Source organism: Aquila chrysaetos, chromosome 1, assembly GCF_900496995.4.
Source record: "Aquila chrysaetos chrysaetos chromosome 1, bAquChr1.4, whole genome shotgun sequence".
Classification (NCBI taxonomy): Eukaryota; Metazoa; Chordata; class Aves; order Accipitriformes; family Accipitridae; genus Aquila; species Aquila chrysaetos.
In genome coordinates this window covers 852,736-879,317 of record NC_044004.1, presented here as the reverse complement: position 1 = coordinate 879,317, position 26,582 = coordinate 852,736, and positions in this window count along the sequence as shown.

Below are 26,582 nucleotides of genomic sequence, written 5' to 3'. Positions count from 1 at the left end.
ACTTTCTTTTCCCATGGCCTGAGATCAGGCAAAGAAAAAAGACTTTACCTAGTTTCCCAGAGTTCATTCCCATCACTTTTAGGACTGAAAGCAATATTGTCCAGTTGTACAAGTGAAGGCAGAAACTCATCCAAGCTCAATAGCCTGTAAAACTCCACTCTGAAGGGTGATCATTTCATAATCAATGTTATAAAACATCTTTTTAAAGGTGGGTCAACTGAAGATCTCCACAGTATTTTTGAGTAAAAGGCAAATGGCACTTTCTGGTGGAGCGCCAGGGTGACCTTTCCTGGAAAGGTGACCCTGGGCAGTACTGCTGACATTTCCAAAGCACAAACCACCAAAAAGTCCGTGGTGAGAGAAGATGAAATAACACTGATTGCTTGTGAAGGTCCCCCGAATCACTCGAGGCTCTTTCCTGCGACAGAGGTCTTTGTCACCTGTTTGTATTGCAATTATTTTGTCAGTTTTTTTCCCTCCAGATCTGCAGAAAATAGAGAAACCTTGAAAAACAAAAGTTTGGGGAGGGGGGTGGAATTCTGTCTACTTGTCATCTCGTTTCTCTTTACTCTTTAATTTGCTTATTTTCTGCCATTCTTTTATTATCAACCTCAAAACCTGTAGTCGTTAGTTTTGGGTGTTTCATAGGCAAAAGTGCCATCCATGAGAATAAAGAAAACTTCCAGATGTGGCTCTCTTTAAATTTGCAGAACCTCATGCAAAATGCATGAAATTTTCCTCTCCCTGAAATCCAAATAATAAAAAGACCAAAAAACCAAAGTCCCCAACAACACCCAGACAAGATGTTTTTTTGACCTGAAGGGAAAACTTCTGAAAGTGCTTACATCTTGCTTAACCTGACATGATCCGGAAAATACTTGAAAAAAAGCACTTAGTTTTAGGCAATGTTAATTTCTGCTCACTGCCAGGGGGGCAATACAGTGTTTCATGACTGAGCCCCTGCATGTGCAGAGGCCCTAATTGTCATGACAGGTGTTTTTCACTGTTGTCACTTAGATATAGATGAGGAAAGATGATTTGCTCCTTCCCATGGCTTTTCTTCAGCAACATATGGTCTTCTGCAGGTCCTCTCTGTCTCGTGGTATTATCCAACTTGACTGGGAATGGCTCGGCACAACAAGATTATGCAGTAGGTAGTTGGTCTTACTCCCAATAGGGATGTAAATGGCATCAGAAAGGACGTGTAGGCTATGCCTAGAAAAACAAAGGAAATTTTGATTTCAAGAGCACTCAGGAAGATACTGAAAGCTGGTAAGATAGTTGTGATCATATCAACACTTTTCCTTCTGTAAATGCGTGGATAGGTACAAACACATTTTCATGAAATTTGCTGCTGGTGAATATCTCTGGGACCTCTCCTCTGTTTAATCAAATGAGAACTGGCCAGTGGATTCCCAGTTTAGCAGAGTGGCATACAGCCATTTATGTATACACAAAGATACCCACTCCCCTCCACGCTTCTGCTCCCAATCACAGCCTGAAACTCCTTTTGCCAAGGTGAGGTGGCAGGACCAGTGAAAATCACTTTCTTTGTCTTTTTAGTGTGTGTTTCTGATCTGGATTACTCCCATCTGCAATTATAGGTAGATAAGGAATCTCTGAAAGGCATATTTTTAGAAACTCTGCTCTCAGTGAAATGATATTTTAATCTAAAAGCATCCTGAGTGATGGTGAACTTGTCCCATATTATTGAACAGATTCTTCCCCCGGCTGGCCAGGACCTTTCGTCTCCCCCCTCCTGCTCTCCTCACCGGTCCTTTCAGTTTCCACCAGTTTCTTGATGCAATCACCAAGCAAGTTCAAATGTTTATAAGCTCTTTAATTAAAAATACATGAAAAAAGCAGGTAGAATATTTCATGTCCTGCAATTAACAGCTGCTTTTTTTTCTCTTAGTGTCATGTCTCATTCTTCCCCTTTCTTCCCCGGACAGCAGTTTTGCAAAAAAATCTCCTTTCCACCAGCCTGACTGTTGTTCAGACAGACTGCAAGATGACAGCAGAACTGCCCTTTTTAGAGAGAAGGGGAAAATGCTGAAGCAGCAGGGTTTACATTTGCTCTTGGAGTTCAGTCCAGCTTGCCTGAAAACAAAACAAGAGAGGAGCACACAAAAAAGCAGTGAAAGAAAAAAATGCAGCTTCTGTCTCTGGTGCTGACTCTGCCTGCGCTCTCCCTGTGCAGAGAAAGCGGACACAGCAAATATCCTTACGAACTCCTCGGAAAGGGATTTTTGCAAACGTTGTATCTTGGCGTGTGTTGCTTTTAGCTGCCCTTTCTAACCATGGGCTCACGGCCATTCTGCAAAGGGTGCTGGCACAGCCAAGCAAGCTGTGCGCTGCGGGAGTCAAAGGGGGAGAGAGCAGAAAAAAGAAGCTAGGATGGAGAAAGCCGCATTGGGTATGAGCGCAAGGACCCACGTCTCAAGAGTGGGGTGGTTTTCAGGACTTAGCTGAAGATTTCAGAGGTGGGTCCTCGTTGATGGCTGATCGGCTGTCAGGATTTATGCCAGTGAAGGCCCATTCATGTCCTGTGATATGCCAAGGTGAGCAATTCAGAGCACAAGCCTTTGAGCTGCAGCAGGCAGGGACGAACCCTTCCCTTGGTTTGGGGTTCACAGTCTCCCTGAGCCTCTGTCCTCCATAAAATGAGAAGCGCATCACCCTGAGGTGATGGTTCTTGAGGTGATCACCTTGAGGTGATCATCTTGAGGACATCAAGAGCTCTCTCCTGGGTGTCGCACTGCATTTGGGACCTCTCCTAGGAAGAAGGGAAGGGTGCCGGGCTGCTCAGCTGCAGTCTGCGTAGGCAGAGCGGAACTGGTACAAAACCGTAGGTCTGTCAACACGTAACTATTCCCAGGGCTGGTCCTTCCTGAGCTGCCTTGGAAATGAAAGGAGGTGCGTGTCGAAACATGGGGCTCAGCCCTAGAGCCGTAGTCGCCGCAGCTGTGCCAAACCAGAGGCAGGCACCACCACGGGGACCCAGCAGCTCCCTGGTCAAGCCCCGCTCTGTTCCTGCTGCTCCTCCTGACGTTCTTCTGACCAGACCTGAGATGTTGAACCTGTGCACCTGGATCATGGGTATGAAGAGCTGCCAAGAGGAAGCAACATCAGCCCGGTGCAAAGCATGACGCGTCTGGAGCCCTGCCTGCTGCCAAGCTACTGAGATTAATGCTTGCAGCAGGGAGCTGGCACACCCCCCCCCCTCAAAGAGCATCCAACACCAGGTCTGTGCTGGGCAGGCTGACCCACCTCTGGTCTCAGGTCTGGTCACTTGGATGGATCATCCTGACCTCAACACGTGAGCACCAGTCCTCAATGCCTGAGCGCTGAGTCCCTTGGGACACGCTTCAGCGTGGCACCGTATCACAGATAGGAATAGGTGACAGAGAAGGGTATCCGAGCCCTGCAGAGCGTTGGTGGACCTGACACTAACTCACAGCCCCGTGTCCCATCCATGAACCGTTCCCCCGGTGTCCTGCAGACCAGGATGCCAGCTGTGGTTTAGAAGCTTTGCAGGTCTCTTTCTGGACGCGAGACTAAACTTCTCGGCAGCGGAGGGTCCCGTTTGACACCCACGGCTGCAATCAGACCTGACCTGGTAAGCTGGGCAATCCCAAGCCTTGCCACTGGCATGCAGTGTCTGCTGACGGGAGCCGCGCTGTGCTCTGAAAGGGCTTGCAATTCCCCTGACAAACTGTCGTTCGGTTCCAACGCAATAAAGCAGCAACTGCGTATTTAGAAATGATTATTGAAAGCAGATTTATTAAGGATTAACAAGAGGAGTGTGGGAGTGATAAAAACACTTGCTAATCTTTGGGCTGGGCTGGTTTTGATAATCATCTAGAATCTGAAATAACAGCACAGCAAAATCCTTATCATATAAATCTGATGCAAGGTTTAATATGACAGTTATCATATGTTTAAATATCAACTGATTATTAGAAACATATTCATTGAAAATTAACCATGTAATAGATTGTTATCGGTGACACTGCTTGCTTAAATAAATACACATGTTTTCACAACCAATTGAGAGTCTATTTGAAATGATAGTTTGTTTTATTATTACTATTTTTTTGTAATGCTGCAGAGTGTATTTGTTTGCTCCCCATTCCTGACATAACAGAGATGTTTTTCATTCCTAAGCTGTGTATGGTTAGCCAGCACGTAATCATAATAACAATAATAATAATAATGCATTTTATTTTTATGGCACCCACCAGCCACAGCTCTCCGGCTGTTTCATAAACAAGAATACTAATACCCAGAGAGCACTAAAACATCCATCAGAAAAAAAGCCAAACAGAGTTCAAAATAAAATGCAGCCCGTGTAATTAAAGCAAAATAACAACGCGTGCTTAGGATGACAAGTTTTCCAAGTCTCTTTTGAAAGCAAAACAAGACAAGAGCCCTGTTTTGCAGTGATCCAACCAAGAGGCAGTGGGAGATGGGGGAAATTCAGGCTGCACAGCAGGGAGCGTCTGCCCATCTGGGTGGGCTCCAGCATGGGTACAGGTTAAGCTGGCTTGGCATGGCTGTCCCCTTGGGTCTTACCTGTATTTTACTGAGCAAAGCCAAGGCTCTCAGAGGTGAAATGCATCGGCTAGATTTGTTCAGGAAGCCAGCAGCGCTTTAAGTGGCATGTGGTAATGCTTCTTCACTCCTCGGTCCCAGCAGTGAGAGCGGTGGGACTGGTGTGGGCTCTCCAAAGGAAAGAGGACGAGCCTGTTCTTGTGCCATTGCACACTACATGTATCACCCTCAAGGGACCAGTAGACCAGAGGACAATCCTCGAAGGGCATCTCCCCTCCCTGCCCCGCATCCCCTCCTTACTCCAGTACCTCTCCCCACTCCATTCTTCGCCCATACTGGGAAGAGAAGGAAGAGATCAATAAAAACCAGTGGTTCCACTTTGATCCATGGGTAATTTCCTGGCAGAGGATCTGTGAGCAAGGTTTGCTCTTCTTGCCAGTTTGAAAAGGGTGGAAAGCACAAGGCAGAATAGAGACCTTGCTGAGTCGGGGTGTGAGGAATGAGAGGTGTCTGGGGATACTTGAATGAGTACCTGAGTGGAGTACTGACCTGTGGCAGGGACATGGTTATTGTTGATTCTAAAGACTGTCATTATTATTATTACTATTATCCAGGTGTTAATCCAGCATTTTCTTTCTTCAGATTGCTTTTGGGGAACACTGTCAGGAAATGTTTCTGAGAAGGTATGACTGTGTGGGTCTCTCCTCCAAGGGGCTGGCTTGGATCTTGGAAACTGGCCCCAGAGGAGCTGAATGGAGTTTCCTGGAGGCTGGGATAAGATGGCATGCTCCACCAGGCATCTGCTGTTGGCCCGGTGGTAGGAAGGAACATGGTCTGGAAACTGTACACCTCAGATTTGCAGGACAGCAAAGGGCGCCTCAGAGGACACCAAGAGTATGCTCCCCACCCCACCACATCCCCACGTCCACACACTGGGAGGGTCTGGGGCTGCTCATATTTTTCCCCAATTAGATGCAGAAACCCCTGGCTCCCCTTGAATACGTGTTACACCAGGTTCTTGGGTTGCATCTCAGTTTTGCAGGGCATGTGTACACCTAAATACTCTAGAAGAAGAGACACAATGAACTGTGGCCATGGTGAGTGGTGTGACTGCTGAATAGCTGGCTGATACCTGTCCAGGTTGCTTCACCAACCCCTGTGTCTCTGTTAGCTTTAGTCACAAGGTTCTCCTGACAGCCATGCCAGAACTGCCACTGGGTTTCCCCTCCTTCCTCACCCATGGGGTTGGATCAGCACTAAGGGGTGTGTTTCTTCTATCCTCTCACCCGAGAAGGAGCCTCAAACAGCCAGCTCAGACTAACACACTTAATAGAGTACCACCTGAACTAACTGAGTGTCCCCTGCTAACATGCCACCTCACTGCTCTTTTCATTTTCAAGTTGTTATACAATCCATTGCTTGGCAAAAGACCTGATATGACATTTCAAAGCTCCTACTGTTGACTTTTTCTATGGGAAAAATCCAATTTCTTGATTTGCTTCTAGCATCTCAGCCAGCTCTGGATCCAAACTGCTACATCTCCTCTCACCCTGAATTCTCAGGTCCTTTCCCTCCCACCTCTCCGCCAAAAACCAGCTGAGGTTTCTAGGTGTGGAGAAAAATAACATATTCCAGGCTTGTGTTTTTTGAGTGTGTGGCACGCACAAGGCTGGCCAGGCACAGCTTTAAAGTGAAATTCTTGTCAGACCTACAACAGTTCACAGAAAAAAAACCTGCATGACAAATTTCAATGTGAATTGGTACAAACCAATACCTGGAAGTAGGTCCTCTACTAACCTCATCTTCAGTCACCAAGCTGGCAGTTGCTAGAAATAGTGAAGAATCCTCCACTCATCTATCCATCCATCCCACTGTTCCTTCTCTCATTCATCTCTCTCTTTATTCACCCGTTTCTTTATTCCCCTCCAAACCCAAAGAAAAGACACTGCAGAATCGTCTCTTTCTTCACCAACCCCAGGGATTCAATTCAGTTGCTTAATCATAGACATAAAGTATCATCAGATGTGCCCTGAGGTATCTGAGATATCCTCATGAGCCTGAGCTTTATAACACTTGACGTGTGGAAGACGCATGCCCTTCTGGACTGGCAACCAGCGGCCAGGTAGGATGTCCCAGAGCCTCTCAAATGGCGCTAGATATGTGTTTAGGGAAATTAATTGAGTCGCAGGTGTCCACCGATCAGCTCTCCATAAAGGGAGCTTAGCACCTTGCTCACAGCAGTCTCACGAGGTTAGATGACTAAACGTGGAGCTGAATCTGCCTGGGGATCTCTGTAGCTGGTGAAATCTGGCTTGCATTTCAAAATCAGCCGGTGATGTTCTTCCGTCTGCGCAGGGCAGCGCAGTGATGAGCGACGTGTTGCGTGGCAAGCTCAAGGAGGCTTAGCTTGGAGACAGCCTGGGCAGGAGCTTGTTCCAGACTTGTCCACAGGCACAAAAGGCAAATGGAAAAGAAAGAGAGAAAGAGTTTCCAGGAAGCACTGAAACAGTTGCAGTCTTGCCCTTTGAAAAGTGCAGGTAATTAGCAGTTTAGCATTGAATCCCTGGTTAATTGACTTGGATTAGGTCACTGTTCCCTGTCCTCCTCACAGGTGTCACCTCCTTCTTGCTCTGCCAGAGGGTGGTGGGAGGAGAGCGCAATCAGCATCATGAATACGCACCATTAGCAGAAGGGTCTTAGAGTGACTGGGAGGGGGACCTAGCTGGGGGGCAGCAGGACTCGTCCCTGGTTGAGCCAGAGAGCAGCCATGAGATTGCTGGTCCAGAGAGACCGAGTCACAGGGGAAGGGGAAAAGAGATAACAGCTGGGAACGGACTTTGACCAGCGTGTGATACAGGAGCTTACAAATATTTGAAGCGTGCGAAATGCCGAGCAGGAAGAACTGCCCTGATAGCAGACACTGCTGCTGGTGAACGTCCTCACCTTGCACGGATCCTTCCCATCCGCTGTGCAGGGATGTAGGAGGCCAGCTCCGGGCAGCTGAGAATAGCAGGTGCCCGAGAGCCCCCGCTGGACCTGAATTAGCGAACCACCTTTGCTGCATGCACATTAGTGATTTTGGCTTTACGCAACCCCTGCCAATGCTGTTGAGGATTGGAATATAAGGGATTTACCAAGGTCACATTTAACAGAGGAACTGGGAATACAGTTGTGATAAACTGGCATTTTTAAACACACACGTACACTTGCGTGTACATTTGCCTGGGAGTAAGTACATAAAACCAAGGGAATTAAGAAAATCTCTTTCCCAAAAGACCTCAAAATTGTTAGTACCCTGGCACTATGTGGCTCCACTTCTTGTTAATTGAAAGTCTAAAAATAATCCTATAAACTCTATATTTAGTAGAAAAGTTTCCTAGGACCTGGATGAGATATGTTATTTTGGATTTGAACATATTGTAAGGAAGTACTTAAAATATTTTACAGCCAGGTTTTTCCGGCATTAAAAACAAACAGGCATTTTGACTGGGAAAAATGGGGACAATCTAAAATAGAATCATAGCAAAATATGGTGATATTAAAAGCACTGGGATCTTTTTGGCAAAAACACTTTGACAAGACTCAAATGATTTCATGGGACATTTTGGTGATTTTTTTTCACCTTTCCCCTCTCTTCAAAAATAGGTTCATTTAAAAGATTTCACCATTTCACCAAGTCTAAACAGATTAGTCTGTAGGTCTCCTGAATCCAGACCTGCGTCCTAAATTTAGCTCATTAATGACAAATTCTGTGGCCTGCAACCCCAAAACACTTGGTTTAGGGAAGGTCATTGCATTCAAACTGGACTGGAATCAAAGGAAGGAAAAGAACGGGTTGCCTGTCAGAGAAAATTGTCCTGACAATGCTGTCTCCAAGGCAGTCTCCTTGCAGAAGAGAAGCGAGCTTCATTGATTATTCACAGAGGTTACACAAACTATGAATCAGGGGACTGCATTAAGGATCAGTCCCTCCAGCAGCTGGGTTGTATCCCTTGAACGCCATGATGCAGCCTGCCCTGGAGAATTACCATATGAAAGGATAGCAAGCTGGGACCAGCCACTGTGCAAATGACTTCACCTTCTGCAGGGACCCCTCCTAGAGCACCTCTGTAGGTTTGGGTGGATTTCCAGCAGGTCAGGGTCTCTGCCACGCGTGCACCAAACTGCACCGGACAGTCCCAAGTGGCAGGAGGCAATTCATACTCACCTGCAGACTTAACCATTCATCTGGGAAGATCTCCTTCGTTAGCCCTTAGAATAAAGTTACCTGCAGGATAGAAGGGGAGGGATGGCGGTGGGAAGAGGAAGGGAACACTCTGGGCTGATGGATGCAGCCCAATTTCTCTGAAATGGAGTGAGTGTTCACCACTGTGGTGATTTATTCAAGCTGGCAAGGTAGGCAGGGAGTTTTGGCCTGGGGGAGCCCGGGGCAATGAGTAAGCTTAAATTTCTGAAGGGTGGAGCTCAGAATTCTTCTTTATATTATGCAAAATTTAAAATAGGAAAGAAACTGATTCATTCTCCCCAGCCCCGAGGAAGACATTCCTCAGGTTAATGTTAGGTGTGTCTACTGGGAACGTGGTGTAAAAGAGGTCAGGAGGCACGTGAGGGACACGCACCTGCATCCCCCCAGAGAGGAAGGCTCTCCAGGAGACCTGAGGACCACAGAGAGGTCCTAGCCAGGACCTCTCTGCCACCGTCACACAATCTAAGGATGCCCCTACCTTGAAGTGCTTACAGCCAAATTGGAGGAGGACGATGGGGAAAGGAGCACAGTTGTCCCAAGAAGTGGTGCACAAGGGAAAACATAAGCAGCAGTCAGATGCCAGGTCAGTCTCCATCGAGGCTCCTTTCTCAAGCACTGCGGTCATCTGCTCCCATGAGCCAAGAACTGCTGTTGACCTGTCGCTGTGTTTATCCTGCCTGCCCCACTTGAAGTAGAAGGAGATCCCTGAAAGGGGAAAGTGGAAAGTGTTATTGTAACCAGCCCCAGTTCACACCCTGCTTTGAAGGGAAAACACATTGTCTGTCTACCAGCCAAGTTTCCTCCCTTCCTGGGACTGGCTGCGTTGGCAACACAAACAACAGCAACCAGACAGAGACCAAGAGTTTAAACAATGACCGTGGCTCTGCGGCGGATGGAAGGACTTTACGTCTCTTCATGAAGAGACACATTTTTTTCCCCTGAAAATTCTGCTCCCTCTCCCCTTTTTTGAGAAAAAAAGGTATTTCTTAAGAACCTCAGTGTGGGCACAGCAGGTACCCCACTGTGCCAGCTTCTCTTGCACAGACAAGAGTGCTCCAAAACCCGTCTTCCAGCTGCCCAAGGGAGCAGGTTCACCCGGTAGCTGCCCCAACAGCAGGGCCATTCTCTCTTTTACCATCCAGGATGGTGGCAGCAGGCAGGAGTGCTGGTCTCTTAGTATTACACCACAGAGTGAAGAGATGATCTTGTCTTGCCCACGGGTCTGGTCCCCAGGAGAACAGAGCTTTGTTCCTGGCTCTGTTCTTGCATAAGTCATTTTGACTCTCTTTCCATTTCTTTAAAGGTCAGGACAGTCTCCCTAAGTACCACTGTAGTGACTAACAGCGTGGAGCCTTGATCTCAGCCTCTTGCTGCTGTGGCAATACAAATAACAGTAATGCCTTTGGTTTCCAAAACCCTCCCACCATTAGCTCTGGCACTGTCACACCAGTTGCCCTTCTATCAAATGGGGAATCACAGAGGAGAGCTATTCACTTATAATATTTATGAGTCCCTAAAGCGGTGATCAGTTTCCAAGTGGAACTTACATGCACCAGAGGCATCATGGCAGCAAAGAAACTGAAAAAACTTGGCATACGCTCAACAAGTGCCTGGCTATTTGGCAGTATGAGTCATCCTCATACAGAGGGAGATTATAGGCACGCAGTAATACAAACCAAATGCTAAATCTTCCAGAAGTGGAACCAAACTACAGCTTCAAGTTTGGTATGGAGTCGTGTACATGGTGACAATGGATTATTATTTCAGGGAGGGGGGAGGTAGGGAAGGAAAAAGGATGCTGGGGCTACGCTTGACTGCCATTGATCCCATATGGATGTGTCTGCTTTCCCTCTGTCTGTGCTTGCTCACCTACAAAATGAAGGGCTGGCTCTAGCTAATGAACCATTTGCCTTGTGTGTCTGCTCTGGGCAAGAGAGAACACCCCCCTGGTGGGGATTTTCCAGATCAAAGAGCAAATGTGAATCCTGTTTTTGCTATCATCCCCAATTTTTATGCCATTGTAGAAGTCAATAAGGCGTCACCTTCAAAGTCCTTCATTGCAGAAGATTTGTAGCATGTTGCAGCAGAGCTGACCCAATAAATGACTATCCCATATGTGGAAGATTGCAAGTGGAAAGCACTAGAACAGCTCAGGAAAGGTGTCCAAGATCTTCTTGGGGGTTAGATCTGGAGCTGTGTAGGTGGTTGAAGACACGTCTTCTGCCCTGAACTAGTCACACTGTGCAAAGCTTCAACATCCATTATATGCAGCCACATACCTTTTCCTGTTTGTTTTGCAAGAACTTGCCGTGCCTGGGCTGTGTGAAGGTTTCCCAGATATGTCCTAAAAAAGCAGCTCAGTTTAAGAGAGAACAGCACCGTCAGTCTGCAGGAAGGAGCCCAGAGTCCATCGAGACTCTTTTCCTCCATGTGCTCCAATACACGGAGTTGCTTTGGACTCTGGACAGTCTGCCTCAAGGAGTGCTGTCCTGTCCTCGTCCTCCACACCCCCCCTGTTTGAAATAACCCATTTTCACCTCTGCTAGGTTTCTGGCATCTAAAGTATGCCTGGCCCCTGGTGCTCTTCTCTGCCTTCCCAGGGACAGTGAAGGATACAAAGGGCGTGATCTCAATGTTTCCCGTTGTGCTCAGACTGATAGTGGAGAGATTAGAGGTGGAAAGAACACCTATGAGGTCATCTCTGACATCCCCGGGGAGCAATCTGGGATTGTTCCTTTGCATTTTATTATCTGGTGCTCTGTCCAGCTCAGCAGTAACATGATTCAAACCACAATCTTCCCAGAGCGTCCCTAGGGCAAGCAAGTCGCAACCTTGTGTTTCTTACTGTCAGGAAACATTTCCTGATATTCAGCCTAAATTTTCCTTTCCTTAAATTCATTCTATTTACACCTATTCTCAGACAGACCTCACCCTGGACAACCTCTCCTCCTCCTCCTCAGACTTCAGACCCTTTTTGGACTTTGTTGTTCTGAACGCATTTGTGAATCCAGTTTTGCTGCAGCTTCAATTCATGCTGGGTAGCCCCTATTTCAATATCCAAGAGCCTCAGGCTCATCAATGCACTTCTTTTTACAACCCTGTGAGGAAAAGCATGCTTTTTTAAGGCCCTCATCCTCCAAGATAGCTGAGTACCCAAAAGCCAAAGGTATTTTGACATCCATAAATGACTGCTAATGGCCCTTAGTATCCTGGGTTTGATGGAAAAGCTGTGCACAAATTGTCTATAGATGAAACACCTGACTGAGAACAGTCCCTATAGTTGCGATCCCCCATTAAATGTTCGAGCCTGTGTCACTAACACGAATTGGTCTCTTCGGTTTTGCTGTGGATGTGGCTTACTCATTACTCTTGGGTGTCTTGGTAGAAGCTGGAGGTCGGATGCCCCTTTTCTGCCTCCGTACAGTGAAGAGGAAAAAGGACTCAAGGGCAGGCTGCTCATGTGTTCAACTGGTGACCAAATGAATGGCCCAACTCTGTTGGCCTGCTTTGTTGATTGAGCCCAGACATTAATTGTCCTGATGCTTTTTCCTAAATACACAGCTCTGCATATGCTGTCCTTCTAATGTTTGTGGTGTCCTACCTTTGCTGCTTGTGGATAATGAGTTGTATAAGGGACACATGAACTAGGTAGCTTTTGCTGAAATAAAAACTGGGAAGGAGAGTACAGAGGAAACAGAGCTGAGAACTCACCTCTCAAAGTTATTGGCTTTTGGGCTGAGCTACCAAAACTGGAAGCCATTTGGAAATCTCTGGTCTCTGGAGGCTGGCAGGCAGAGACAGCTTTAGCAATAAGCAAGTGGGACAGGTGATTCAGTAGGCAGCAGGACCAGCAAATTATACGGGGTGCTCTTAGTGTTAAATGGCAGCTGGTCCTATACTGAGAACTGCATATGGCATTGCTGAGGCAACCATCTTCTTTCCATGTGCAGGAGCAAAAGATTCCGCATGCCAGGGGAATCCCCGGATAAGATCCTTCAAAATGCTTCAGTTAATGGGAGCAGCGTTAACATGCTGAAGTGACTCAGAGCTTGTTGGGCAGATAACCTCTTTTTTTGCTTCTTGGCTGCCCCACATGCGGTACTGTGGGTGCTCGCTCTGCACTTGGGGCTCCCACATACAAGGGCAATAATAATCAGTATTACTGAGAAAAGGAAGTATTGTCTTGGATTGACTCCAGAGGCAGAAATGATAATAATTCCCCGGTGGGAGCAAAGCCTGAGCAGCCCACAGCTATGGTGATTCAGAGATGTTATCCAGGAAAGTCTGTGTGTATGCAGGCAGACCTTCTTCATCAGCTCCCTGGAAGTTGCTTCTAGGGAAACATAAAGGAGCAGTTATGTGTTTTTCCATGGCTGGACAGTGGTTAGGATGCAGAAGTTGATGCTCCTCTGCATATCTTTATGTTTCCGGCAATTAAGCAGCCTTCCTTCTCATCCCTGATTGCAAAGTCAGCATGCCATGAAGGACTCTGGCAGGCACAGGCCGAGCATTCCCTGGGCAAACGATGTCCAGCCAGGCTCTCCTGATTAGCTCTGATTACTCCGGGGATGCTCATACAATGCCACATTAGGAACAGTTGCTTTGTTGTTGGGGAAGTGCATGGGCAGCCATACTAACATGCTCGCAGGGTGGATGAGTTCACAGGGGAGGCTGCGGTTGGCAGCCTGCTCCGGGCACACATACTGCGCTGTCTGTGCTCAGCAAGAAAACACTCTCCGTCTGGCTTAGTGGGCATGCAAGGCAGCAGGGAATATAGGCTTGCGAGAGATCTCAGGATGTCACCTAGAACATGTCCCTGCTCCAAGACAAGAAAGACCAGCTAAGGCATCCTTAAGAGATTTTTAACCTAATCTGTCTGTAAAGGCCTCCAGAAATATCTTCAACCCCGCTCTGTGTAGCTCTGCTTTGCTGTCCTATCTATTAGGGAGCATTGCCCGCCAGCGTATTTTATTCTTGCTGCGACTGAAACCCAGGTGTTCTTGTCTGGTACTTATGGATTTGGAAAACAGGTGATTCCTTTCCTCTCTTTAATAGCATTCTGTGAGACAGTTCACATCATATCACCTCCCCTGCCCATGTTTTCTTAAAGTAAAAAAACCCTGTTCTTTTGGTCTGCCTCCACAGACCGTAATTTCTAGACCTCTGATTCTGCTTGCTTCCTTCTGGCTGGTCTCCAGTTGGTCCATGGCTTTCTTACAGTGCAGCACCTAAACCTAGGCATGGATATCATATCCAAAGCAGAACAGAACAAGATTACAGTATTATCTTATAGACTACCTTACTGTTTACAGACTGAGTGTGGGATTTGCATGCTTTAACATTACAACATTGTTGACTCAAGTTCAGCTTATGACCCTGTTTCCCTAGATTCCCTTCTGCAGCACTGCTGCCAAGCCAGACCTCCCCTTCTTTCTGTACATGAAAAACTGATTATTCCCATTCTTATCCCTATCCAATTTCATCTTTTTTTTATTCCTCCCAGATTCTTTCTTGAGTTTGTCAGTCGTTTTTAATTCTAATCCTGATCTCCCATGTACTTGCAGTCTAGCCTAGCTTGCTTTAGTAAATATAGTCTGTATGCTAACGACCATCATCCTGGTCATTAATGAAAATATTGAATAGCCTCAGGCCTAGGACAGACCCTTGCACAGTGGTCTCGTCACATGTTTCTGGCAGGACCGTGACCTTTTAAACACCCTTTTAAATCATTCTACTTGAAACCTGCTATCTCATAGCCACATCATTTGGAGCATTGTCTCCACTTTGTTTACAAGAAAGTTATGTGCAACAGTGCAAAGCACAGTACTAAAGCAGAGGTGTGAGATTCCTCGTCTACTGGGCCCCTTAGTCTATCAACAAGAGAAATTAGATTGGACTGAGACAGCCTGCTCTTGACAGATCTGTCTTGGCTGGCAGTCAGCATCTTGTTGTCTCCTGTGTTCGCAAACAGTTTGTTTCCTTGCCCTGTCCAAGAATTTTTCCAGGAAGTAAAGTAAAGTTGGTGGAGCCTTGACAACTGTTCATTGATATATGATGCGTAGCTAGGCATCATCTTTGGCATTTCCAGCATGCTACCTGGGATGACAGAGAAAATTATGCAACTGCTAAGAAATTGGAGGAGGAAGCAGAAGAAACTGGGGAGGGGGTGGAACAAAAAACAAGTGTGCCTATTCTTTTTTTTTAAAAAAGTGGAGGTGAAAGGCAAGGGAGCAATCACTTCATAGATACTAAAATCAGTCTTCTTGAGCAGCTGAACAAACAGAAACTGGTTTTCTAAGGATTTGTATCTCTTAGTTGATTAACTTTTTGATAGAGTTATTGTAAAATGCTCTGGGTTTTGTGCATAGATCTGTAACATTTCCTTCCTCTCTCTGTTCTAGTCCTCCTCCTGCAGGGTCTTTAGCTAACATCATACGGGATGTCAAATGTGATGGTAGAAGTTGCCTGTTGACAAGCACAGCAAAAAAGATTGTGTTTGTATGAACAAATTTTTCATCGTATGAACAAATGAGACAAATTTATGACTGTATGAACTTCATTTCTGGCCATTTACTTCTGCAAAATTTGTAGGATATTAATTGTCTTTGGTTTCTTTTCCCTTGGATAGAGTGATGTTTGCATCCAGCGAAGATTTCTAACAAAACCCAGTGTAACTAGAGACTGTGTAATTGCCCAAGCCTTAATTTCATCAGTTTCAATGGCAGGATCAGACCTCTCATAACTTTGTTAACACTGTTCTGAACACTGGCTGAAGTGTATCAGACCTTCACAACAGCACCTGCTTAGCAACTTTGCTGGAAAAGTCATAGTCTGATTTATAAATGGAGAAAACTCACAGCTTCAGGATGATGAGAGTCCTTTGCTCCTGGGTCAGTGCTCCACTGAGATGCCACAGAGCACAGCACTTTGCAGGATCAAGCCTTTGATGATCTTGACACTGGTTTTCCCACCCCATGGCTGCAGTTCACGGATACCCAGCAAGGCCAGGCATTCAAATGTGAAAATGATTAGACTTCCGCGGTCAATCTCTGTGTTGTGATTCCTGTGCACACCCTGAATACTCTGGGCTAATGTTTTCATTTAATCATGGCTTTCTTGGCTTTGAATGCTCTTGGTCTACTGGAGCTACAAAAACATTTTGATATCCTTAGATTTACCCAAACAGTTTGGCTTTGCCCTGACTTTGAGGCAGCACAACAGGCGACTTGACTCTAAGTGAAAGCAATTAAGGAGGCATTTAAAAAAATGTGTGAGTGAACTGATCTGAACACTGATCCTGTTCTCTGGGGTCCTCTGATGTAATACAAGCTGCTCAGGGATTATTGGCTGCCGTTTTGCATGCATTGCTACTGGCTGCAAAGCCTCAGATGGAAATGAAGCACCTGGGTCTAAGTATTCTCATTCGAGTTTCCAAATGTCATCATCTCACTATCTCTTACTTGCCACAGCCTGAAGACAATTGTGTCATCAGATTGCCACAAATGCCTTCTGATTCTCCCCCTGCTTGCTCCAGAGCAGGCTTCTGGAGGTAAACTCTGACACTTAAAAATGTGTGGTGGCAATCTGCAGTTCACAGGTCCTCCTAGACTTCACCGCATGGGAATAGTTATAAACAAAAATGAGTCAAACCTGGGTTTTCTTGGTCTGGCCTTCAAGGTAGTGTTTGAAGGATGTTTTGATGTGAATTACAATAACAAGCCAGGCTTAACAAACCTGAGGAAACCTACTGGTTGGCTTTTGGAAGGTCCCCAGGGACTAAGTTCCAGATAACATTCTTCCATATTCATGGAATTTATGCTTCCTTGTTTGCTACCATCCAAAAAGAAAAAAAAAACCAACAAAAAACAAACCCGAACCAAAACCCAAGAATTACTCACATTGTCTATCAAGTTTCCTGAATTTCTCTTAGAATTTCCAGGAAACTAGGCAACTCAAATGGTTGAGTAACATCACACGACTTTCCATGGCTCAGGGTATAAGGTCACTTGGTGTTTCATGGAAGCCATGTGACTTGTTTCAAACAACTCCTGGAAAGAGAAGGTCTCTGTCAACAAATAAACTTGTTGCCCTGGCCAACACTGGGATTTCTGTGTTTTTAAGGCTTGATTGGAGGAAGGGTACGTGAGGGACGAGGAGTGACTACTTACAGGTTCATTTATAGTGGCTCAGGGATTTTAAGTGAAAGATGTTAGTTCAGTGCATGCTTAGCATCAGTGGTCTGGGGCAAGTAAAGATGCCTAAATCCATACAGACATGCAGGAGCCTATGTTGACTTGGTGACTAACGGTGATCCTCAGATCACCTGCCCACAAGTGCCCAAAATCTATAGGCCTCCTTTACTGGGATTAAAAAACCAAAGCATCCTGAATTCTGCTTCTGAGGAATGCCTAGAAGTCCTTGGAGGTGCTTCTGTCTTGACATGGCTGTATACCCTGAGGATTATCCCCTTTCTATACCCTGCTGGCTAGGATAATATCTTGCCTCTTGCTAATGGCTTTATAAAAGGAAAGGGATAGCATGATCAGAAAATCTGGATACATCATTCAAAGCAGTAACATTACTGAAAGTGTCCTGGTTGCATCTGTCTTTCTCCCTAGAAATTACTCTGATGCCGTGACAAAAGTCTTTTTTTTTCTTTTTTTTTTTTTTTTTTTTAAGTGGTAACATGGTACCAATTCTCATCCAGGACAGACCTTAATGCCCAGAAATGTGTTGGTTTTCAGGAGTACTGTGGCATTCTGTGGATGAGTCCAGAAACACATGTGGGAAATTAGTGGGATATGAGTAGTGTTTGCAGAGAATGAGACTCTAAAGCACTTTTCGGGAGCTATTGGAAAGGAAATTAGAATAAAGGACTCAATAGCAAAAGCTGTTTGGTTCCTGTGGCTAAACAATTTTAAAATCAGTGGCAGTTGCTGAGCTTTAGCTTGTGTCACTGTAACTTTCAAAGCCAGTAAATGATCATTCCTCATGAGATAACAGCAATGCGTCAAGATGAAATTTTAAAGCCCTCCTCTACGCAGAGTTTTTGGGAGTCCCAGTGGCTTTGCAAGAAGAATGGAAGAAGCTTTTATGATAATCCTGTGTATATGCTTGGGAAATAGGAATGTCAAGGACCGAGTCCCGCACCTGCAAGAAGTGATACTGGACCTTGGCTTCCTGTGTCCTAACCAGGTGGCTGTTTTGTCAAGTGGCAGGGGAGGAAGGTGGTGTAAGTGACCCTCCTCTGTTCTTGACATAAAAAGTGTAGGCATTTCTCTTCAGGAGAGAAAGAGAGCCTGAGGATCACAAGATGAGGGAAATTTCTCCTTTCTTTACAGCAGAGAGAGCTTTAGGACGTGTCCCTGTCCTTGGTGTGTTTTTTAGGCTAATGCTGCGTGGGTCCTTTGTCACTAAGTTGGTTTTTGGGACCCCATTTTGAAGCATCTAATTCTCCCTCCTGGTTGCACTGAGACTTTAAGAGCCAAATCCCCAGTTCTGGAGTCCATTCTGAGAACCAGGTGCCTAAAGTGAAATAATTTGGCACATAAACACCTTGGAGTCAGATGGGTCATGCTCCTCAGTCATGGATGATATACAAACACAAATGGGCTTGGGGATAAACATGTGAGAAGTGAACTGGTTCCTGTCATCATATCTCTTTTCCTAAGCATCCATTGCTGAGGGAGATTGCTATAGGTGGAGTTTACATCTGTTTCATGACAGCTGTTCCTATGGAAGAGTTTGGCAAAAGTGGCACCTGGAGAAGTACCGAGCACTCAGTGGTAAAATTTGCACGCAGCGGTGACTGCTTTGTATCGATGGCCGATGTAAGAACTAGAGAAATCTTTCTGGAGGAAGGGTGTGCCAGGCTTTTAACTAAACCAGGCACCTGGGGATGTTTATCAGTTCATTGGCCCCTAAACTTCTCAATCAACAAAATGGTATTAATAGTTGCAACCCATGCAAGGGTATTCTGGAACTTACTTAACATTTCATCATTTAGATCCCTTGCTGAAGGCTAATTAGGGCTTTCATAAAAAAATTGCTTCTTGGTATATTTGTGTATTTGTTTGCAATACAACCTAGTAATTTCATTTTTGTTTGTATTACACCCTTTTTTGGGGGAGGGGGGGAGGAAGAAATAGCTCACATATAAAGTCTATTGTCCTTTATCCATCCAACCTTCAATGTGATGTGTGTCCTATCTGCCTGCAATCCCCAGATCCACACATGAAAACAGAACTGCTTTCAGTTACTAGGATTTACACCTTTTGCCTTGGTTAGTGGGTTACACGAGACTAATGCTGAGGGTCTTGAATTTGTCCTTGCTGACAACATATGATTAAACTGGCAGAATGGATGGTAGCATCTGCTGCCAAGACCCCTTCCAAATCCATGAACCTGACCGCCGTTATAAGACCTCCCCTCCTGTATATTGTTGACTTCTTTGTCCAGTTCAAGAAAACATGACTCATGAGGGGAAAATCACTACTTCTCCCCAAGAGACTCCTTTGCAGGCTGACAGTTTGTCTCACCATTGAGAAACATTTCCTGATAATTCCACTGAAAGTTTCCTCTGCTTCTTTTCGGCTTATTCCTCCTAGATAACAATCTCACATTTATATATAGTGTTGGAGCATTAAAATCCCACCTGACCAGCAGGGTGAGTGCCTCTGAATAGTACTGAGATCCTGTAGAAAGACCCCCTCCCTTCCTGCTGTATCAGAGGAAAGTTTAATACTCTAAGGACCTCAGCACCCCTTCTAAAAAGTAAGAAAATAAATCCTTTGCAAAATGGATGTACTTATGCCTTGCTTGCTGCTGGAGTGAAGGAGCTGTGCTCTGCTAACACTATGCAGGAATCTAGACTGAGAAGTAAAATAAAATATCTATATCCCACAGGAATTACTCATGGGAAGTGGGGGGAAATGTAACAATGATCCAAGGAAAAAGACCATGTTGAAGAAGGCCATTTCCTACAATTGGCACTGTATTTCATAGCATTGTCATCACTTTAGTTTTGGATTATGTATGGGCTTTTTAATCCAGTGTAGCCTTTCTACTCTACTAACATCAAGAGGATGAAGTCGGATGGAAGTTAACTGACCCCAGGAAAAGAACTATAGCCAAGTTGCCAACCTTATGTAGAAGGCACGTGCTGGAGTAAAAGAGAGGAGATGTAAAGACTGAGGGCTGTAAATCTGTGTGCTCTGTAGAGTGCATGAGAGCCACACAAGCTACACTGGGATGCTCTAAGGTGTGTTGTGGGTCATTCACAGCTCTGCAGGGGCCATGATCAAACCCATTTTTATGTCCCTTGTTGTTTAGATGCTGCTTATCTGGGAGCACTTTCCTGGGATGTCCCATGAACATCTTCACCCCACCTGGCCTCTGTTAGGGTCGGAACCAGGAACAGCGTGATCCAACCTTTCCATGCAGTAAAAGGAGTGATGCTTCGGGATACTTGCTAGTCATATAATGGCAACTCTCCTTCCATGCAGTACGGAGATTGTCCTGTGGGCATTCAGTGCATAAATGTGCCCTGTTCATACCTGGGGGCACAGGCAGAAACCCAGCCATGGTGTCCCACCCTGCCACTACGGAGGGCTGAAAGTGCCCATGCTGTGACGGTGGGCATGCCTTAATGCTTCGAATTAGGTGACTTTGCTGCAAATGACTGCAGTCTTCACTTGTTCTGCTATCCCTTCTGCTCCCAGTCATCATGTGGACCAGGAATATGCTCACTGCCTTTTAAATGTTATTCTTATAAGCCCATTCTTCTAAATCATCCATCTTCAATGGTTTCTCTTATTTGGTTTCACACCAGTTTCTCATCTTCCTTCTGGTATTGATTATGGATACATTTCTTTGATATCTTGTGTTCCTTCACTTGGAATGACCTTCATTTCTTTCACACTCCACGGACAGGGAAACAAGAATAAATATATGTTATAACCCCTGCACCCTTCAAGCCCCTCCCCTCATTGCAAAATCAGCTGAGCAAGCTCAAGACCATAAAATTTGTTTTGTTGAAGGTTGAAAGAGGGAGAGGATGGATTTGGTTTGGGTGGTTTTTGCATCCTGTCTACCCCTTGGCTTCTAAACAAAAGGCATTCAGAAGACTGTTCCATAGAACTTGAATCCGCCCTGGATTAAGGTGAAGTGCAAACTTTCATTTTGGTTCAATGAAGCAAAACAAAACTGTCTGATTCAGAAACGTCAAAATATTATGTTTTTCTCTGAAGTATTTCAGAGCCAACGTATTTTCTCTCTTTTCCGTGAAAAAGTTAAATATTTGCATATGGAGCATATTTCTGTGTAATCTCACATACAGGGGGAGCGAAAGTTTAAATTTCATCATAACAGAATTTCTTACAGGGCAGGAATTCCTGGTTCTGTCCCTGGTTGAAACAAAACTTATTATTTCCTTAATAATTAATCACCTTTCTTTAAGACAGGGAAACATGGCCCTAGAAGGGTGGAGTGACTTACCTGAAGTTCTCAAGATTGGACCCACTTTTTGGCAGTGTCAGGTGTCTTGGGGCTTTGGTACACAGGCAAAGCCTTTAGCAACTAATACAATTCAAATACATCAATAATAGCTAAAAGCGGTAGAACCCCAGAACATGTAATTGCACTCATCTTCTCAAGCCTCTAGTCTAAAGTGATGCAGAGCTTCGTTACCCAGGTGTCACCACCTGTCGCTGCTGATTGTGCACTTAAAGGTATTTGGATCCGCAATCCAACAGCAAATGGCATCTCAACAGGACCAAAGGGTGTCATTAATGGGCCAAGTGTAGGATAGGGCTTCCAAAATTAGATTCTTCTGCACATTATCTTGAATATACATTCAGACAAGAATGACCAGTCTTTTCAATGCCATGGGTTGAGACTATCAGTTTGCTGTTACTTGCTTGGGTCATAGTAGTTCCCAGCAAATTAAGCTTCTATGCTGCCTCATGAGAAGGCCTATGAATAGTCTAGCTATTTTCCTTTCAAATGGGAACAGTGGTGGCACCTTGACCATAATGCCTGGCCACGTGTTGGCAAAATAGGAAGCACTCACCAGCTGTCAGATTTAGGGTTTTTTAATTTCCTGCCAGCAATGTCCATCTCTCCCCCCTCAGTTCAGTCCTGGAGCAAAGCCAGTGGAGAAGAGGGTGACATGTTGGATAGAAGCATTGTCATCTGCTGCTCTCAGGACCAAGAAGGAAGAATACATAAATCTGAGGGGGTTACCAGAGACATGGGCATTCAAGATAACGTAGCAGAGACATGGGGGTTCACAACAACATAGCAGAAGCAAGAGTATAAAGTGACAGTGGCCAGTTTTGTTGTATGGTTTTCTAAATAAGTTTTCGTGGTGTTAGATTGTTCTCCTTGTGAATTACTATGTGTCTTGTTGTGTCTACGTGTTTGGGGCTCCTATTCTCTAATCAGTGGCAGTTTTGGAACATTTTAGACTCAGATCTGGCTCTGTGCCCAGGATAGATAGAAACTATGACACCAGCACACAGCTAAGCCCCAGTGGAGTTGTCCTCCAAACAAGAGCAAACCATGACTTCATCTTGCATCTGTTGCCTTCTGTTTGAAAGCGACTCAGGCAGCCACCTCCTGCATATACAGGCCTTGCTCAAACCAGAAAAGACCATAAATTTGCTCCCTGAGTTCCTACCGAGGCTTGGAGGAGTTTCATACGAGGGGTCATGGCCATTTGACCAGAAGAGAGTCCCCTCCTCCAGGTCAAAGTTATATCTCCTCTCCTGGCATACACCTGTTATAATATCAAGAATTTTCAGAGTTACGTCATCATCTATCATTTAGAAATCAAAGAAAAATTTGTGTTGGAAGCCACCTTTGGAGGTTGTCCAGTTCATTTTCCTGCTCAGAGCTGAACTAGCTTCAAAGTTAGAGCTGGAGATCTTGATTCATTTTGACCTACCATTTTTAAAAGCTCTACCTCCTTGGCAATGGTGAATTTAAAGGAGGTATGTCTAAACTGGACTACGAGCTACTGCTGTGCTCCCCATGGCTGCTTTAGACTAAACAACATAAGCAATAAGTATTTTATCTCTTGTCTGGTGGAACAGTTCAGAAAATGCTATGCATTTCGCTCCCCGCCCCCCACACCCAGAAATATTATTCCATCAGTCCCCTCAGCACAGTAATTCAAAACCATGTTTTTAATTAAACCAATGTAAATCAGTATTTTCTCCCCCACACCTTTTTTTTTTTTTTTTTTTCCCCAAACAAAATATCTAACCAAGCATTTTACTCTAGGTCAAATACTGGAGTAATTGGCTTCAGTTTTTAATTTCTTTCAGTAAAATATCTGGGCAATTTAAAACAAAACAAACTTTTAATGAAACTTTTGAAAGTCCATAATTCATTTCGAAAGCTTTCAAAGAAGTATTTTCAGCTAGGTTAAAAAAAAAAAAAGTACAAGACGACTGAAACATGCTGCATGTAATTAAATTGTCTTCTGATATTTTATATTATGTATGCAGCTATATCAGTTGGGATCCTCTAATGCACATATCATTAGGCTGGCTTCAAAAAGCTTATTTCCTTCTGCTCCTCCATCTCCCTTCCTTATTTTGAGGCTATCTGTTGAAACAGAAGTGATATTCTGTTGCCGTCATCACTGAATCCACATTGGCTCCTTTTCTAACACCCCCAAAAATCTAGGCTTGGCTTCATTTCACCTCGATTCATCCTATATAATCATAGGCAGTTAGTGGAGGGTCTGACGTAAGAAGCCTCACTGACCTCATCTCCTTTGCCGCTCGATGGAGGGACATCTACAAAAGGCAGCTGAAACCTGTGTAAAGTCTGAATGTCTGAATTAAGATGGACACTAGATACCTTGTTAAGTGTATCTGGACTTAAGACAAATGAATCTGGTTGAAATCCAGAAACTCTTCTTTAGGTTAAATTAGCTAGGCCATATCCTTGCTAGTGTTACCTTGTCCTTTTCACTCGTTGCCAAGCTAGTTGGGATTCAACTCATTTATTGATACCTTTAGCCAAGTAGTTTAATTTGTCCGTTTAAAGTGCTTACACTGCATCCCAATGGTAGTTCTTAGGGTTCATTGATGAACCACAGGAAATTAATCTCAAAGTAGGTCACAACACCTTCTCCATATAAGTATGTTTTATCCAAACATGCGAAATTGGGAGAGTGGAGTATGGTGAGACTTGTGTCTGCACATGATGCTGGAAATACTTTAACTGGCATTTGACCTATGTAGTGACATGGCTGTGATTCCTCAAGATCTGTCTTGAAAGATACGGTGACATTTCCTGACAATGAAACGAGGTCAGGAAATGGAAGAGATGGGTATATTTTTGGCCATGTTCAGGACAGCAAGAAGAAAATGTAGTGATGGTAAATGATAAACAGCTTCAGCACAGTTCCAGAGGGGTTGAATTGCCTGGGCTGTGTCCCAGACCATACCAATTTTGTGTACGTTGCATTTATGCACTTGGAGACCACTGCCATAGTCTGGCACCTTGACAGTCTCTACCTCTGTCTCATGGAGTCAAGATGCAGATGAAATGCTGAGGCTATGCTTGACATCTTCTAAAAGGCTCCCTCTATGACCAAATTTATACTGCATTTTGTACATGTCAGTTAGGAGTCACAATGACAAACCTGACAATTCTGTCATGTGCTCTGAATATGACCAACTGCTATTTGTTCATTCTTATGTGAAAGGATACCCCACTAATATCACAGTCATTATGCATGACTAAGCCACTGCAAATCTAATTTTGACATAGCAGACCATGTCTTTAACCACTGCATCACAATTCTTGCGTAGCATCCCTTGACTTCAACTGGCCAACTCTAAGCGTCTGTGAAATGCACTTCCAATACCTCTCCAGGACACAGCTGGATATTGTAATGTTCTCAGATATTTGTTGCTCCAGTCAGTGCTCAGTGCTACTGTCCCTGGCCGGGTCTATGTGTTTGCATGGTGCTGAGCTGCGGTCAGACGGCTGTTTTGCTCACCAGTGTCCCTCCTCACCTGTTCCTCTGCATGCAGCTGGGACCCTTTACCAATGCACTTGGTTGGAGGCCAGAAGCCCGTTCAGTACAGAGCTACAGACTCCTGGGCACACTGGTTCCCAAGTGAGAGTTTTATTTGAAAAGCTCACGGCACTTCTGTGTTATTAGAAGCATTTTCCTGGCACGGTGCCCTTTATTCTTTATCCGCTAGTGCTACTGATGAGACGAACTGTTAGTATAATATTAGCAACAACTAACACCTATTTTTTTTTCACCACTGGGTCTCAAAACTGTTTCCAGATGATTTCGCATTACCACTTTACAGTTTGGGAAACTGAGGCATGGAAAAGGGAGGGATTTATCAAAGGTCCAACGGCCCTCCTTGTCCTTCTGTGCACTGTTCTTCCCTCCCAGTTGCATTCATCTCCCTGCTTCATGGCTGTAGCTCTCATCAGTATCCAGGTAGGCCTCATTACTGAGGAAGGGGCTTGAAGAGAGGCCCAGAGGTTAATCTTTGTGTTCTTGTTAAACTGTACGAGCTGCTTCTGCTCCCATAAATTTACTGGGGCATGTCTAAGACAAAGCCTGACCCACAAGGGCTTTCTCTTCCCTGCTTTCTAGATAACTGTAGTATCTAAGAGATATGTTCAGGCTTCTTGTTATGGTATTTAAGGCAGATTTGGGGATCTTCTATGACAAATGGGTCAAAAGAAGCCATTAGCAATTCAGGGATTATTCTGCCAGGGCTCTAGCTCTTTCCCAAGTCAACAGACAAGGACTGGGTTGCATCAGGATCACTTTCTGTAGGCTGGGGATTCATCCCAACTCACCCAGTCCTTGTCTGTAATGCTTATATTGGTACTTAGTTCTCCTAGACTCTCCTGATGGTCAGAACAGGGGCTTGGCACCTCCAGAGAACAATTTTGGTATTAGAAGACAGGGAGCACCCTGGGCTACCACAAAGCTATTTTGGAACCTCATCCACCATCTTACACTTTTGCCAGAAGAAAGGTAGCCTGAATGTTTAGCTTCAGTTCAGCACAGGCCTGATGTAATCCCAGTACGCTACCATTTTCTGTTTCATCTGGGGAGAAATGTTAAGGGGCTACTCAAACCTTTAACGTGCTGCAGAAGGAGTTTGGGGGCACTTTTTGTGCTTGTGTACAGACTCTGCCGTTGCCCTTCCTCAGGGCTGGATTGCATCCCGGCTAGCAGGCTGTGGTGAAAGAAAGGCACAGGAGGCAGAGCTTGTTCTCCTGGGTCCAGGAAAGCAGCGAGCAGAGTGTAGGAACACGCACGCTGTGTGTGGCCTCTGGCATCCTATCCTCCAGGAAGACCATGGCACAAGGTCCAAGCATGGGGCTCGGCACCAGGAAATTTGGAGTTCGCGTTGACCGTGCTTTGGCCTTGGGCGAGCAGCTACAACGTGATTCCTTTCCATTTCCCCATCTGCAAAAAAGTATGAAAAATACTTACCCCATATGGAGGATTAAATGTTTAGGAGGGAATCCAAACTCCACTGAAGTCAATGGCAAGTCTCCCAGCATTTCACCAGGAAAAAATTTTAAAGTGCTAAGTGTTCTGTAGCTTTGCATATGAAAGGGAAATTCTGGTTTGGAGAGTTTCAGCTACTGCCCAAAATACGAGAAGCCTGGTCACATCAGTCTATCTCCTGCTATCTCGAGAGCAATCGCTCTTCATCTTTCGTTTTAAAGTTTGATGTGGACTGAAACCAAAACCACAAATCAGAACATTCCTGAATGTTAG